The sequence below is a fragment of the Neomonachus schauinslandi genome, chromosome 13, assembly GCF_002201575.2.
Source record: "Neomonachus schauinslandi chromosome 13, ASM220157v2, whole genome shotgun sequence".
NCBI lineage: Eukaryota > Metazoa > Chordata > Mammalia > Carnivora > Phocidae > Neomonachus > Neomonachus schauinslandi.
Window position 1 is genome coordinate 43,430,332 of NC_058415.1, and position 16,093 is coordinate 43,446,424.

Below are 16,093 nucleotides of genomic sequence, written 5' to 3' on the forward strand. Positions count from 1 at the left end.
GTCATAATGAATTTAGCTAGAATAGGAATGAGCCTGGTCAGGTTTCAAATGAAATGTCTGTTTTTGTATAAGTAACCTCTGAGGGGATCCAGCGCTGCAAATTGCCTAACGTGATATCATAGTCACAGAAGCTCAGAAGTTCAGGAAAATGAAGTGCAGCATAGTCTTCCAACTCTGTCATGTATTAATCAAAATGGTTTAGTGTCAGCTTTTGCTTTTAAATTCCAGTGAATAAGAAGACAGCTTATTTTCATAAGGATATCATGATGTGTATGTGTATTTTAAGTGGAACGTTATATGAATGAGTTACACTTGTCCCACCGACTCCTTTTAATCCTTGAACCATTTAAATGGAAAATCCATCTAAGCTGACTTTATTCCATGGAAGTCACTTTTCACCGGGGAGATTAGGAGCTGTCATTGCGAACCGCACACTCTTGCACTTCACACAGAGTGATGTTATTATTCCTGTCTGATTTTTGTCCTTTATTTTGTTCATTAGGGTGGCTATTTCGGCCAGATTTCAAGCCAGGCTTTTATTGATTGTTCCCAAACAGGGAGAGAATTCAGCTATTTACAAGACAAGAATTAATTGCTGGCCCTGAGTCTGCGACAGCATTCCCTAGATTTGAGCCCATGGAACACTACATCAAAAACTAATGATGTAATGTATGGTGATTAACATAACATAATAATAAAAAATAAATAAATAAATCATGAGGATACTGCTGAAGAATTACAGTTGTTATTTGAAATTTGACCCAAAGAATTTTTATTTCATGTTAGTTTCTTTAATGAATTTATCTTATTTGGTTTTCCCCAACCCATCTCTCTGGTTTTAGCAAACTGCTCGTTCTTCTCATTAGTGTTCCTAAATGGAAGACGGGGAAGACTGGGAAGACTGGTTCTGACCATCTACCACAGGTGGCGCTGTGTCTTTGTCATTCCAGGGTAGTGGGTTGTGCTCTCACTTAGCCCCAAGGCAAACGAGCCCATGCGTTTTGTTAACCTGCCTGCAGGTGTCAAAATAATCCAGATTTCCACATGAAATCTGGGCTGATGTTACAAATAAGCAGATGAAAATTATCCTCTTATAATAGTTTTTACAGTGGTAAAGGGAACAGGAAAGGACTCCAAAAGAAATATTTAGATCATATCTTTCTGCTGGAAGGTGGCAGTTGAGGACTGGGTTCAGTGAGGAATGCTTATGAATATGCCTTCATATTTTGCCTGGGTGGCTGCCTGCCAGGCGCTCATCTGGCCTGACAGATGGGGATGAGGGGGAAAAGAAATCAGCTTCTATGCTTGTCCCTCCCTCACATGACCCTCAGAAAATTGCCAGTAGGAGCTTCTGTGGCTGTGCCTCAGAGGTCCAGAGTCCCTGCTGTTCTCAGGCCCTCTCCTTCCATCCAGGCTGAGGAGGACAGGCCTGCTTTTCCTCGGAAGCCCAGACAATGTGGCTTGAAGACCAGTGTCATCTCTGCCAACCGAGAGCACCCAGCCTGGCCCACTCTTTTCCTTAATCCCTGGAGATACAAACCTCAGTAAGGGGGGCTGGCAGGTTCAGCTCACAGCCTGGAGAAAGTGGCCTGTTACCTGCTACAGGACAGGGCCTCTTAGCTGTACATCACAACCCTGAGTTCAGAAAAGTTTTTAAAGGCTCCGGCCTTGGCAGGAAGACCTCTTCGTTGAATCTAATTACCAGCTTCAAATGCAATTGCCAACACAGAGAACCAGCTCCCATGAATTTCCAGGCCTGCTTATTAAGATGTCACTTAAGACTGCAAATAATTGTGGTAACTGGCATCCATTCTTAGAGGGCTTTGTGAAGATTATTATTCCAGAGACTTGTCTTTCTTGAAATATTTTATTATACCCATATTCCCTCTCCATTTCTTGAAGTTATAATACCACATTTGAAGGGAGGCTTTGAAAGAAGACAGTTATAAAACAGATCCTTAGGATTTTGCAATGGAAACTTTGTTATTTGAGTCATAATTGCACCACTGACCCCATGATAAATGCAATTAAGATCCACTTGTGATGAGGGAAACTGGGTATTAGAGTCGTGATGTTTAATGTTGACAGTTTGTCTTTACTGAAAATGGTGTACTTTTCATGGTCATTTTGTTTTCTCATCTTGCTGTCTTTGTGTTTAATTAAGTCTGTTTAACATTTCTAATAGGAATACTTGGGTTCTTGGTTGCTGCCCTTTCTACTCTTACAATGACTTATTCTATTTCATCCTTCTATATTTTAATAAATCTATAACAGTGTTTCTATAAGACCTGTTTCCTCACACTTTGTTATTGAAAAGGCCACCACTTGGGGGTACCTGGGTGGCTCAGTTGGTGAATGGTCCAACTCTCGATTTAGGCTCAGGTCATGCTCTCACGGTTGTGAGCTCAAGCCCCAAGTGGGATTCCGTGCTCAGCGCAGAGTCTGCTTGTCCCTCTCCCTTTGCTCCTCCCCGCCCCACCCATACTTGTGCGTGCTCTCTCTCTCTCAAATAAATAAATAAAATCTTAAAAAAAGAAAGAAAAGAAAAGAAAGAAAAAGTCCACGACTTGGAAGACTAGATTCTAAATTGAGTTGCTCTGATGTGAGCAAGAACTGTTTATATTTCAGTTTCCTCGAGTGCACTAAAGTGGTATCAAGTTGACTGTCTGAATTATGATTATTAACAGGTCAAGTGTTATACAACTCAAACATATGATGGGGGGCGGTGCCTAGAAATTCATCCTATCATGTGTGTCTAATGTGGAGAGTATGGAGCTTTCTGATCCTTCGTGACTTGATTTTTATAATTTTTTTTGGAGAAAAGAGATAAGATTTTGGAAGCTATAGTATTCTCCAAAGCTCTTCTATGGTAAATGATAGTGACCTATGGTCCTTGGAGAAGACATTTTTAAAATCCTTTCACTTGTATAATTTATGGATCACTTAGCAAATGTTCAGCGCTACGTGTTTACTAGGCTAAAAATGCATTTAGAGGACTGTGTTGAAGAAGAATTGATACAGAAGAAAATATGAAAACAAAGAAAAGTACTCACTGCATGGTTTTAAAGAAATGTAGAAAAAGCTTGGCCAACTTAGACCATTTATGTACCCCTGTTCCTAAGAGGTTTCATTTATTCAGCATAAATTTCTTAAGCAGCGTTGACCTCAAGCACTGTGCTAAACATAAACACTAAATTCCTGCTTTCTATAATTCCTATTTTAATTTTAGATGTGATATGCACAGGAATTACCCAGCCATGGAAAGGAAAGATGTAATGAATATTTAGACCACATGTGTCAAAGAAATTAAGGAAGAATAAGATCAGTGGCCAGGGAGTCATTGTGCCAGATCTGGATTGCCTTTTCCAGGGTTTCTTGTTGGGCAAAATAAATAAAGCTGCTGTAGTTGGGGTTTTCTATTTTTCTCAGAGCACATTCCCAGCAGATTCAAGCTATCCTCAAGACTGTATTCGAACCTCAAGAGTTAGTGTAGATTTATCCATTCATTATAAGGTGAATTTTTTTTCAGTTGTTGAAAATGATTTTTAGAAGCTGATCTTGTGAGTTGTGAGATGAAGACAGATAACTAGGAATTCACAATGACCTGTCTCAGGTGGGTGAGGATATTGCAGAAGACTCACAGAATCAGTGTCATGGCAGACAAAGCAAGAGGACATGGGGACCTAGACTATGAAGAATGGAAGGAATAGTGATGAGCAGTTCCAGTTTGCTGACCCCCAGGAGGGGTGATGTGCCTTCGCCAGCAATGGAGCTGCTGGGAGAGATTTCTTGGCCTTGGACGAAGGTCCTCCTCCACTCCTACACCCACTCCTGTTCCTTTTATTTTCCTACTAGATTTCAGATGTCCAAATGTTGTTGGGAGGAACTAAAAGGAAGAGGCTCAAAAAAAATAGAAGGGTGAAAAGATAAATGAAAGGAAAACTCAGAGTTACACTTTGCCACACACATCAAAAGAAGGAGCAGGTCTGTTTGGACAGCCTCTTCTGTAACAACGAACACAATTTTTTTTACCATTGACTGAGACTCCCAGTATGGGATTTGAAAAGCAGCTCTCTCTGTGCCATAACCCTGGGGGTTTTGTGAGGAGGACTAAATATCACTCTCCTTTTCCACCAACCCCTTACTGTTTCAATCGCTCTATTAAAATTATTTGCACTCACTTAGCTTTTACTATCTTTTTTCTGTGAGGATGGAGAGTATGCTTCATAATTCCCTACTTGTTCCCTTTACTCAATACACTGCATTGAATAGTATTCTACAATTAGCTACTTATTGCTATGGATCATAACAACAGCCATAATCACAGCGGAGAAGAGCTATTGGATTTGGCTAGAAAAAAATGTGATTGATAAACCTAGTGAAGAGGATAATGGGTGAAGTAATTAAATTGTAATTGGAAAAAAAAAAAGGTGCTACGAAGTGAGGTGTTTGGGAAGAAAAAAGAAGACTATTCATTTGAACTTAGGTACTGAAATGATGACCTTAGGCTCCTCCTTAGGCCAAGGAAAAAAGTGAAATAAACCCTGTCACAGAAAAGGAGTGGCAGCGTCAGATGATTTTTCCAATAAGAGATTTCAACATATTATAAGGCAGAAGGCATCCTAGAGGAGACATTCAAAATGTCGGCAGGGGAGCAAATAGTTATCATAGAAGGAGGTGAACAGAATAGAAATTTAGCAAAATCAACAAGTGCACCCTCTAAGGTACTATTCTCTCCCTCTGACCCCACCTACCTCATGGTCCCCTCTACGGATCCCCCTACTGGGGCTGGTAATAAGGTTGGCCTGTCTTGCTTTCCCACCCAACCCCAACTATCCCCTTCCCCTACCCCGACCCCAAGTGGATGGGGCCTGATGAAAGTCTAAGCAGCATTGAGTTCAAGGGGATCTCAGAGTTCTGAAGAGCAATAATCTTGCTTTCTGCCACAGAGGTCACCATCCCCATCCTCTTTCTTCTCCATGTTTTTCAGTCAGTCCTGACAGTGTACATACCTCATGCCCCAGGTGTCAGGGACTGTGCACAAGTAATGTTGCTGTAGCCCCAGCACCTGAGCCAAATGGCAAAGGAAAAACAATGCTTCTCTAATCTGCTGCTTCACTCTTCCCTCCTCCACCCCACCCCCCCGCTTTCCGTGCTGCTCACTCACACTTGCCTTATATCCGGATTCTCCAGTTTGTATTCTGTTTACTTCGTGCCAAGTCCGCATTTTCTATGATTCCCTCAATGAGGGAGTCATCTGATTCAAATGCTTGATGCTAAGAAGTGGGTGACACATAAACCTAATCTTCTCAGGAGTTACTGACATCGCTACCTCTTCATAATGTCCAAGTTAAGAATTCATGGAATAGGGCGCCTGGGTGGCTCAGATGGTTAAGCGTCTGCCTTCGGCTCAGGTCATGATCCCAGGGTCCTGGGATCGAGTCCCGCATTGGGCTTCCTGCTCCTTGGGAGCCTGCTTCTCCCTCTGCCTCTCTCTCTCTCTCTCTCTGTCTCTCATGAATAAATAAATAAAATCTTAAAAAAAAAAAAGAATTCATGGAATACTTATAACCCGTTAATCCTTTTAAAATAATAGTACCTATAAATTGTGAGGATTAAATTAAATAATACATACAAACAATATGATGCCTGGCATATAGTAAGCACTCAATAAAAGTTAGCTGTTATTACTTGTATTTTTTATGTTGTTGATTTTTGGAGAGATGGAGTTTTAGCCACCAATGTCCATCAACGAATAAAATATATAGTCCACATACTTGAGTTCACCAGTGCTTCACCACTGGAGTGGCTCTACCCTCCAGGAGCTTGTGTCTCCTTCTTTCTGTGGAACAGACAGCATTCAAGTGCCAAGTGGTGAGGTCTCCAGGGCTATTCCTATGTAGAGCCTTGCCTTCGGTGGTTAAAGATCAAGACTGCCTCTGGGAGCGCCCTCCATATGCCAGCCTGCATTTCATTTCATCCTCCCGACAACCTGAAAAACAGGTCACCACCACCTCACTTTAGGGATGAGCAACTAGGGTCGAAGGGCTAAGTGACAGGCTAGTAAGTAGCAGGATTGGGAACAAACACAACTTGTCTGAGTCCAGGTGTCACTATGACTAGGGATGTGGTTGAAAGTTGAAAAACTGGTTCTGAAGAAGTAATGATGCCTTTGCACAGAGATGTGTCTTTCAGGGGTGTTTCCTTTGGCCTTATAATTTCAAAACAGCTAATAATTGTTGTCTTTATTTGATCGTTAAATCCATCACTGTAAAACAATTTATGAGCCATAAGTCTTATTTGTAATGGGCATAAGACATTAGCTTCACACTTGAAAACTTGTTTATCTCAATGTCCTTTAAGGCTATTTCTATTTTCTTTGTTAAAATGGAAGTCATATGTTCACTTGGTAAGATGTTTAACAAACTTTGAGTTAAATGTCCATCTAGGGTGATTTTCTCCATACATTTCTCTTTTTATTCTTGGAAACTATTTGAGCCGATTCCTATTGTCCCATGAAAAGTGAAACCACCTTTTTGAACTTCAGGAGAAAAAAGCAATTCCTGTATCACTTTCCATTTTCTATTTAGGACCAGTCAGATACATTTGTGTATTTTAGGACATTAAATATAACCTGCTCTGGGTCCAAGTTTTGTAACAAAACTGAAATCCCAGGGACTTTGCCATTCACCTACAGCATAGAGTTTTAGTTCCGTTACATCTTGTGTCAAGTTAGAATTCTCCAGATTTGCATTCTTCCTTTCACATACCCCCTTCCAAGACAAATCCATTTGGCTGGGAAGTAGATGAGCTACTGATTTGAGTAGCTTAAGAAATAATGTGAGCTTATTTGTATTTTGAGGTGTGTGCATGTGCACATGTATGTTTTATTCTTTGCCTCATTATAAAAGATGAGTTCCTGAAATTAGATTTCTGGAAAAGCTCAGAGATATTAATGGAATAGATGTATTCAAGCTCAGTTGTAGAAACCCAGCCATTGAAGCCCACGAGAGTAGATGGGCCACCTTAGAGATTCCTTGGTAAAATTTTAGAGAAAACAACCAGGTAGGGCAGGGATGCAGAAATCTGAGATTATGGAAAATACCTGCATGAGTGATTTAGAGATGCTTTCGCTAAATCTTATTACAAAACATAAGTGTATGTTTATCTTCAATTTCTTCAATGGTCAACATCTCTTTAATTGCTCCCTTTAAAAAGTCTACAGAGTATCATTGAAATATTGGTTAGTATTCATATATTATAATACATGGTAATTTTATGCTGGGAAGGCATCTACCCTAAGAGATAATGATCCAAAACCTCTAAAAGTTATACCAAGGAAAACAAGTCCTTTGTTGGTCTGTATTGCCACTTAACTTAGAAGTACCAAACATGGGTTATTGTACACATCATTTGACTTTGAATGGTATGCTAGTAATTGTTTATTCAGGTAATGTATTAGACCTCTCATGCTTTTACTCATCAGGGAAACAATGCAACAAATTAATAGAGTATTGCCTCAGGGCACAGTTTCCAAATGAGTTATGTTTAAGCTGAAAAGTAATAGGTTCAATAATCACCTCTTTTTCCTCTTCTTCATGTGATCCTAGCAATAGAAACAGAAGGTAGATAAGACAGAAAAACTAATTAAGGAGGAACAGTCATGATGTCCTCTTTCTATGGAATTTTTTTTTTTTTTTTTTAGATTTTTTATTTATTTGACAGAGAGAGGCACAGTGAGAGAGGGAACACAAGCAGGGGGAGTGGGAGAGGGAGAAGCAGACTTCCCATGGAGCAGGGAGCCCGATGCGGGGCTCGATCCCAGGACCCTGGGATCATGACCTGAGCTGAAGGCAGACGCTTAACGACTGAGCCACCCAGGCGCCCCCATGATGTCCTCTTTCAATGTGCTTTTCATATTTTCCAGAAATAAACATGGTGACTCTCAGAACTACATAATTTGCATGAATTAGAAACAAATTTATACCATCTGATGCTGGACTTCTAGTCCTCACCTCTGCTGACCTTTTGCAACACTGAGAAGCTTATTATGGCTCTGAAATATTCAATCTGGAGAAAATCCTGATTATGTCCCTCTGAAAATTTATCTGTGTTGCTTGGTATACTTGAGCTTAAGATGTCAGGTTTTTTTTAACTGAAAGCATAGACAGTTTATCAAATGGTGTTATGGAGTTTCAGAAAAGAAATTGATTTCCCACAGAGAGTCAAATTTGGTCCAGGAATGAATTCAGCACATTGGCTTTTTAAAGGAAATGCTTGGCTGTATCCATTTGGGAATCTCCTTAAGCAATAAATTTGATGATTTAGGCATGTACCTTCCAGTGTGTCTACTGTGTTGGATAATGTTGAGTTATCTCTGATTAAGGGGAACATGCTTCGTTATGCTAAGTTGCTTTCATCATTATTCATTTTTTAGCTGCTTTAATGTATTCTCCTGATATTCTCACATTAATAATAAGAGTCAACTTGGATTTTGCCAAACATTTTTGGAAGGTTCCTAAGAACATTCCTCTTTCACTTTTTCTCTGCCCCTTCTTTCCCTACTAAAGACTATACAATATTATGTCCTTAGAAGGAAAAATGGACTCAAAACCTTTCATCTTGTTTTATCGAGGTAAGAACAAGAATTTAAGGGACTAGCCAGGTCTTGATGTATGAAAACTTTAAGTAAGTATAATTTTGTATGTATGAAAACTTTAAGTAATGGGAAGAATACAATTTTACCCTACTTCAGTCTTGTTCTTATATATAATATGTAAGCACATGGGGCTTGGGATCTTGAAGATCTCCGTATGAATCTTGGCTCTGCACCGTATTGTCTTTATGTTTCTGGTTATATTATAAAATGTACTTACCTTTAGCTTCTCCATCTGTGAAATAAGATTAATAATATCCATATCATTGTTTTGTTTCAAGAATTTGCTGTGGAAAATATAGATGAAGCACTTAGTAATATCTGACATGTAGTAATTAATCAAAAGTGGATGTTTTCTTTTCAAATTTCATGTATAAAATTGATACACTTCCTAAATAGGCTATTTTATAAGAAATTCATTCAGTATGACTTGCTGTGACCATATTACTCAGGATTGTGATAGTGATTGTTATGATAGATGAAATAAGTAGGTTATAAATAAATAGATGAAATTCATGCACTTTCCAGACCAACCTGACGTTATAGAGGAAAAATGTTAGTGTTGATTCAGCTAGAACTGGCTTAAGATTTTACTTCTAAGATATTAAACCTGTTTGACCAGGAGAAATTTAATTAAACTCTTTTCTTGGTTTCTTTAATTTAATTGGACATAAAAGATAAAGCTATATAAAGGTAAAAGAACTGTTTTGAAGGCAATGTATGTTAAATACTTAAACTAGTGTTTGGGACTTCATATAGAACTCAGTTAATGTCAATATCCTTTCAATATATCCACTCAGTCTTCAGTGGAACTAGTACACAGTCCTACAAATGATGATCCCTGAAATATTTTACTTATCTTTCACATTGGTCTCATCATTGGACTTCATCTATTGCTTTAAGCGCATCTGTCCACCAGAATGTTATTCTGTCTCCCAAACCTGTCTTCATGCCCAATGTGAAGATACTCTCTCCTTTGTCAGGAGCCAGACAAAAGCTTTCCTGACTGCCAATGGAATGGATGAGTCCTCTTCCATACCACCATGTCTCCACCATAACTTGAACACATTGCAAATTAGCACTTGCAACACTTTTGTCCCCTTATTCATTTGTGTATATGCTTCTCTCTTTAAGACTAACTGCACTCCTTGGAGGCCAGGATCATATCTTGTCTAGTTTTGTTTTGTCTGTTTGTTCATCTGTTTTGTTACCAGTGCTTGGCACAGAGTAAACATTCAATTTTTTGTTGAGTTGGTTGAGTGGGTTGAGTGGGTGGGTAGATGGATGGATGGATGGATGGATAAGAGAAATAAACATATTGTTGGATAAATGACCCCAAAAGCTTCTTCTAGAGTACCTAAAAATTAGCTAAGTGGAACAAGGAATGCTGCCTCCCATTAGCAGTGGTTATACACAAACTCAATTTTCATGGGATACCAAGCTCTCAACTGCCAAGATCTCCAGGTGGCAGGTAGCATCCTTTCCCAGCTCACCCCTAACCAGGTTCTACCTGAGTTCAGACTTTGTTTCCAAGCTGTCCATGAAACCCACAAGGCCATGCCCACTCTTGCTCTATAAAGAAAGGACAGTGAACTTTGCTGGAGGCTTACTGTTAAAATCTAGCACTCCTAGTGCATCCAGCTGCACCTCATCCCTAGGATGCCTCTCGGGGGATGCTGAGAGAATGAGGGAGGGACTGCATTCACCTGCCAACACTTCTTCCTGGACATGAGTTCCAGGCTGTATCAAGTGATGCTGTTGGTGCTTTCTCCAGGTTCCTTTCAGGACAGAAAGTTGATTTGACAAAAACATTAAGTCTATTAAGTGATAATTAAAGAATGTAGGGTCTATTAATTGAAGAGTTTGTAAATGCAGGCAGGTAACCATACCAAAAAGCCTAGGCTCAGAATAAACACTAGACTAGGACAGAAATTTCAGCACTGGAATTCATAAAACATAAGGTCCTAGAGCTAAGCCCTCAAGAGAATAAAACATACCTGATTATATCTTTATGCACGTATATATTTAAAAAAAGATATGAGGCAACTCACAAGTTCACCTATAAGAAGATAGAAAAATATAAGAGAAAATCAAGGGCAGGGAAAGTACAGACTTCCTGAAAGGTTAGTCTAGGGGAAATGAGAATGAAGTAGGCCACAAGATTAGAGGTGGTTAATGCAAGTGTGTCTCAGATTTGGCTCAAGCTTCACAAACATTCTCAGTGAAAGAATCTGGTCAAAAAAGAGTCTTTGCCCTACATTTATATGTTAGAAATAGCACTGAGAAGAAAAGAAGACCTCTTTGTCCTCCATGGCTTCCACATAACCAAAAGAAACACTGAGAAGTGATTTTGTGGGGGAGGGAGGAAAGAGGAAAAACTGAACTTACTGAATTATTCTATAGATGTAAACAGGAGAATCTGAGGTCCTATCATCTTGAGCTGGATGCTAAATATCATCTCTGAATCTTTTAATAAGAACGCATAGCAATATTAATAATGCTATTTAGTGTCTCCTGCAGGCTAACTGCTGTTCGGAATTTTGTCATGTATTCCTTAAACAATGCTCTGTAGTGGATAAAATACGCACTTGAGAAAATTGAGAAGTCCAGTGACTTCTATGCCTAGCAAGCAGATGTACACAGATTTGTAAAACTCCCAAGCCTCCTTACTTAACGATCATATCATACTGCTTCCAGATAGACCCGTCTGAACATCTAAAGATTGATTTGCCAGAAGTCTTCTATTGCAGAGCATGATGTGTTTGGGTTTAACCAGAAATTTACACGGGAGGAGAATCTATTGGCAAACCAAAGAGAATCTATGGTAAAGCAAGGGGTCTCCAAAGCCAGCAATCTGACTGTCCCGGATGATAACTCTAACACAGTACTTGAGAGGCACCGTCTGTTCAGACTTGTTTGTTTGTTCTAGAATAAGCTGGTGAGAACATCTCTGTTCATTTTTATCCACTATATATTGTAGCACTGGGGTAATGAGTGTGATTGGGTTGATACTGGAATTGGGCATTACAACAGACAAAATGCGACAAGCATCATAATACCAAAATCATTTCATAAGGTTCCCACAGATAAGGAGGAGAGTGGAACCAAATCCACAGTGGAACCACCAACATGAGTTGTGGACACACCTTGCATCTCGTCACAGGGCTCTCTTCCAAAAAGAGATCAAGCTCAGTGTTGTTTTGTTAATAAGATCTGACAGAATTATTGCCTAGGGTGCTATATAAACACTGATTTTACTCTTTTAAAACAATTAAAAAGTCATCAAAAGACTTTAAGCATCAGTTATAATTATATACACTATAGTACTCTTAGAAATACGATTTACCAGTTTAATTGATCTCAGAACTAAGAAAGGTGAAAATGAAAATACACAGTAATTTCTTAGGATATGATTTTACAGTTCCCAGAATTTGTGTTTCCAAAACAAACTTATCTTTCATTGTTATTACTTTTAAATAAATACAATAATGGATTTATGTCCTCTCATTCTGTTTTGAGTTAGCCTCAAAAAAATGTTCCAGTATCACTTATATTTAATCTCTATTACATGTTTTACAATTACTGGGCTTAATTATTTTCAAAATTATTATTAAATTTATTATAATATTATTGACTATGTTCCTTATGCTGTACATTACATCCCCATGACTTAATTTATTTTGTAAGTGGAAGTTTGTACCTCTTAATCCCTTAGTTTGCCTGCCCCCCTCCCCACCCTGACCTGCCTCTGGTAACTAACAGTTTGTTTCTTACATCTATGAGTCTGTTTCTGTTTTGCTTATTTGTTTTGTTTTTTTAGATTCCACATATAAGTGAAATCATATGGTATTTGTCTTTTCAGGCTTATTTCACTTAGCATAATAACCTCCAGATCCATCCATGTTGTCACAAATGGCAAGATGTCAATCTTTTTTTATGGCTGAGTAATGTTCCATTGTGTACATATACCACATCTTCTTTATCAGTGCATCCATTGATGGATACTTAGGTTGCTTCCATATATAGACTATTATAAATAATGCTTCAATGAACATAGGTATGCATATATCTCTTTGAATTGGTGTTTTTGTTTGCTTTGGATAAATACCCAGAAGTAGAATTTCTGGATTGTATGGTAGTTCTATTTTTATTTTTATTTTTTTTTGTAATTGAATTTACCAATTTGCATTCCTTCCCAAAATGCAAAGTATAAGAAAGTGGCCCATGTAGCAAAAGTCTTTTGCATGTAGGTATCCCGTTTTCCCAGCACCATTTATTAAAAATTATAAAAAATAGATCCCCATTCTTGCCTCCTTTGTCATAGATTGACCATACATATGTGGATCTATTTCTGGGTTCCCAATGCTGTTCCACTAATCTATGTGTCTGTTTTCACGCTAGTACTATACTGTTTTGATAACTATAGCTTTGTAGTATAGTTTGAAATCAGGAAGTGTGATGCCTCCAGCTTTGTTCTTCTTTCTCACAATTTCTTTGGCTCTTTGGGGTCTTTTGTGGTTCCATACAAATTTTAGAACTCTTTGTTCTGGTTGTGTGAAAAATACCATAGGTATTTTGTTGGCAATTGCATTGAATCTATAGATTGTTTTGGGTGGTATGGACAATATTCAGCAATATTCAACAATATTCTTCCAATTCATGAGCACAGTAATCTCTCTCCTTTTATTTGTGTCATCTTCAATTTCTTTCATCAAAAGTCTTAAAGTTCTTAGAGTACAGGTCTTTCACCTCCTTGGTTAAATTTAGGGGCTTAATTCTTATGTCACCTTTGAGGTATCTGGGGCAGAGAGAGGTCAGGAAACCTGGTGAAGGTCCCATAGGGAAAAACAGATAAAGATCTCTCTGGTTCCAAAGTCTGCTCTCTCCCCATACTCCATATTCTTCTGTCCTGTGAATTCATTCACATTTTCCAGAGCAAGTAAATACTAGCATCTTCTTCTGAAATTGTAAGTCCCGTGAGATTTGGGATCAGGAGGCTTCTTCACAAAAGCCAAGTTCTCAGATTTTTACATGGAAACATCCCAGCATTAGGTTTGTGATATCTTATTGCTCACTAAGGATCATCTTTCATTGCAGAAGCCAAAAGTTGGAACCTCAGGCCAGGAAGGTGTCCGTTAGAGGCTGATATACTTTTTGTCCTTGACTCCTGCCTTCTTTGATTTGAGGCATTTGCCGGGTATACTATTCAATTTACTTTCTCAGAGCTGTGCAGGTGATTGACACGGAGCCAAGTTTGCTGGGTGTCCTGGACTGTGTTTGCTGGCTGAGTCCTGTATTATCCTCTTTTTTTCCTATCTCAATTTCCTTTCTCCTCCTTTCTCAAGCTGCTTCCCTTTAGTGAAGCTCTCAGTAAAACAACCTCTTCTTTGCTCTCTTTGGTTTCATCAAGTTCAAATATTATATTTTCTAATTATTTCATGTTGTCCCTTTCATCTCCATGCTCCTAAAACAATGTGTACACTTCTAGTCCTGCATTCACCATATAGTGTCAGAATGATCTGCTTACCAGTGCTTCCCTTTAACCTGCTTTATGCATTCTCATATCCCCACCCTGTAGACATTAAAAATATATTTGTCTATTCTTTGTTAAGAATATGAATTCCCTTAATCTCAGGAAACAAACTGAGGGTTGCTGGAGTGGGGGGTGGGGTGGGAAGGATGGGGTGACTGGGTGATAGACACTGGGGAGGGTATGTGCTCTGGTAAGCGCTGTGAATTGTGCAAGACTGTTGAATCTCAGATCTGTACCTCTGAAACAAATAATGCAATATATGTTAAGAAAAAAAAAAAGAAGAAGAAGGTAGCGGGAGGGGAAGAATGAAGCGGGGGAAATCGGAGGGGTAGACGAACCATGAGAGACGATGGATTCTGAAAAACAAACAGGGTTCTAGAGGGGAGGGGGGTGGGAGGATGGGTTAGCCTGGTGGTGGGTACTGAGGAGGGCACGTTCTGCATGGAGCACTGGGTGTTATGCACAAACAATGAATCATGGAACACTTCATCTAAAACTCATGATGTAATGTATGGGGATTAACATAAGAATAAAAAAAAAAGAATATGAATTCCTTAAAAACAGAAGTCATATTTACTTATTTTGTACCCTATCTTTTCCTTAGCTGATACTTGGATATCTAAGATAGTAATTTGGAGTTTATCCCTGAAGTATCTAGAAATCTCTTGACCTGGATGGAATGGAAATTAATCCTGGAGGTAATTAGCCAGGAAACAAAAGGAAGGGAAAGGGAGAAGATGGGAAGGGGGAGAGAGGAAAAAGAAGAAGAGGAGAGGAATAAAAGAAATAAAAAGATTGCAAGAATATTGTCATAATCACATAGCTATCAATTATTGGATTCTTGCTAGGTTATTTGTCACAGTATACAGGACAGTAGCTCATTCAGTGTTCTTGGTCACTGCGTGTGACTTAAGTACTACTTTACAGATGTAAAAACTAAGCCTCGCATTCAGTAACTGGCCTAAAATGACCCAGCTAGTGGCCAAATTGTGATTAGATAGTTCAATACCACTCTGTTCAAGAGTAACTAGTGTGTGCCTACATATGCCCTGCATAATCTGAATACTGCATGATTCTCCCACAGTAGAGGTTAAGAAGTTAACCTCCTTAATGCTGATGAGAAGTTGCATTCATAGTCTGATGAGAAGTTGCATTCATACCCTGATAGCATGGGTTTCATATGTGAATTTTTTTATCTGGTCTCAGCTCTGCATTCTCTTTTCTGATTTTCATCCTCTTTGAAAATTTCTGTTCAGTTTAAATATTTGCATAAGGAGTCTCAGGCCATTCTGAAACCATACCAAGTATAAAACAAAATAGGATAATTTGGTTCTGTTTCAGGATAATATGAGGTAGGATAAATAAATATCACATGATTTGGCCCCAGGAGGAAGCACTGTATGATGTCATAGGTTTCTGAATCAGACGGCACCTGTGAACCAGCTAAAGGTTGGTTTTGCAACTTGCTGTGTGTCTTTGGGTAAATTAACTCCTCAGCATCCCATTTATGAACTTGGCAAGGAGTACAAAAACGGAAAGCACTTAGCACAGTGTTATACATCTAAGAGATGCTCAGTAAGTGACAGTTGCTATTATTTACAATAAATGGAAATATAAAATATAAAACTTCTTTAAATATAAGATATGATTATTACTTCGGTTAGAAAGAGGCTATGAGTTCCAAGTGGCAGGGAAATTGCTTAACAAAATGTAGAGAAGGGAGCTCCCAGCCCCTTGGCAGCAGGACTGGTGGACATCGGTGCTGGAAGCTCATTTCACTGAAATGGGGGGGGGAGGGGGCGCCTGCGCATCTGCAGCCCATGGATCGTCAGGTACGTGGGCCTTTACCAAGTGTCCAGGCAGTCAGCCCTCAGGGCCAATGTGTTACTTTGCGAAGCTGAAAT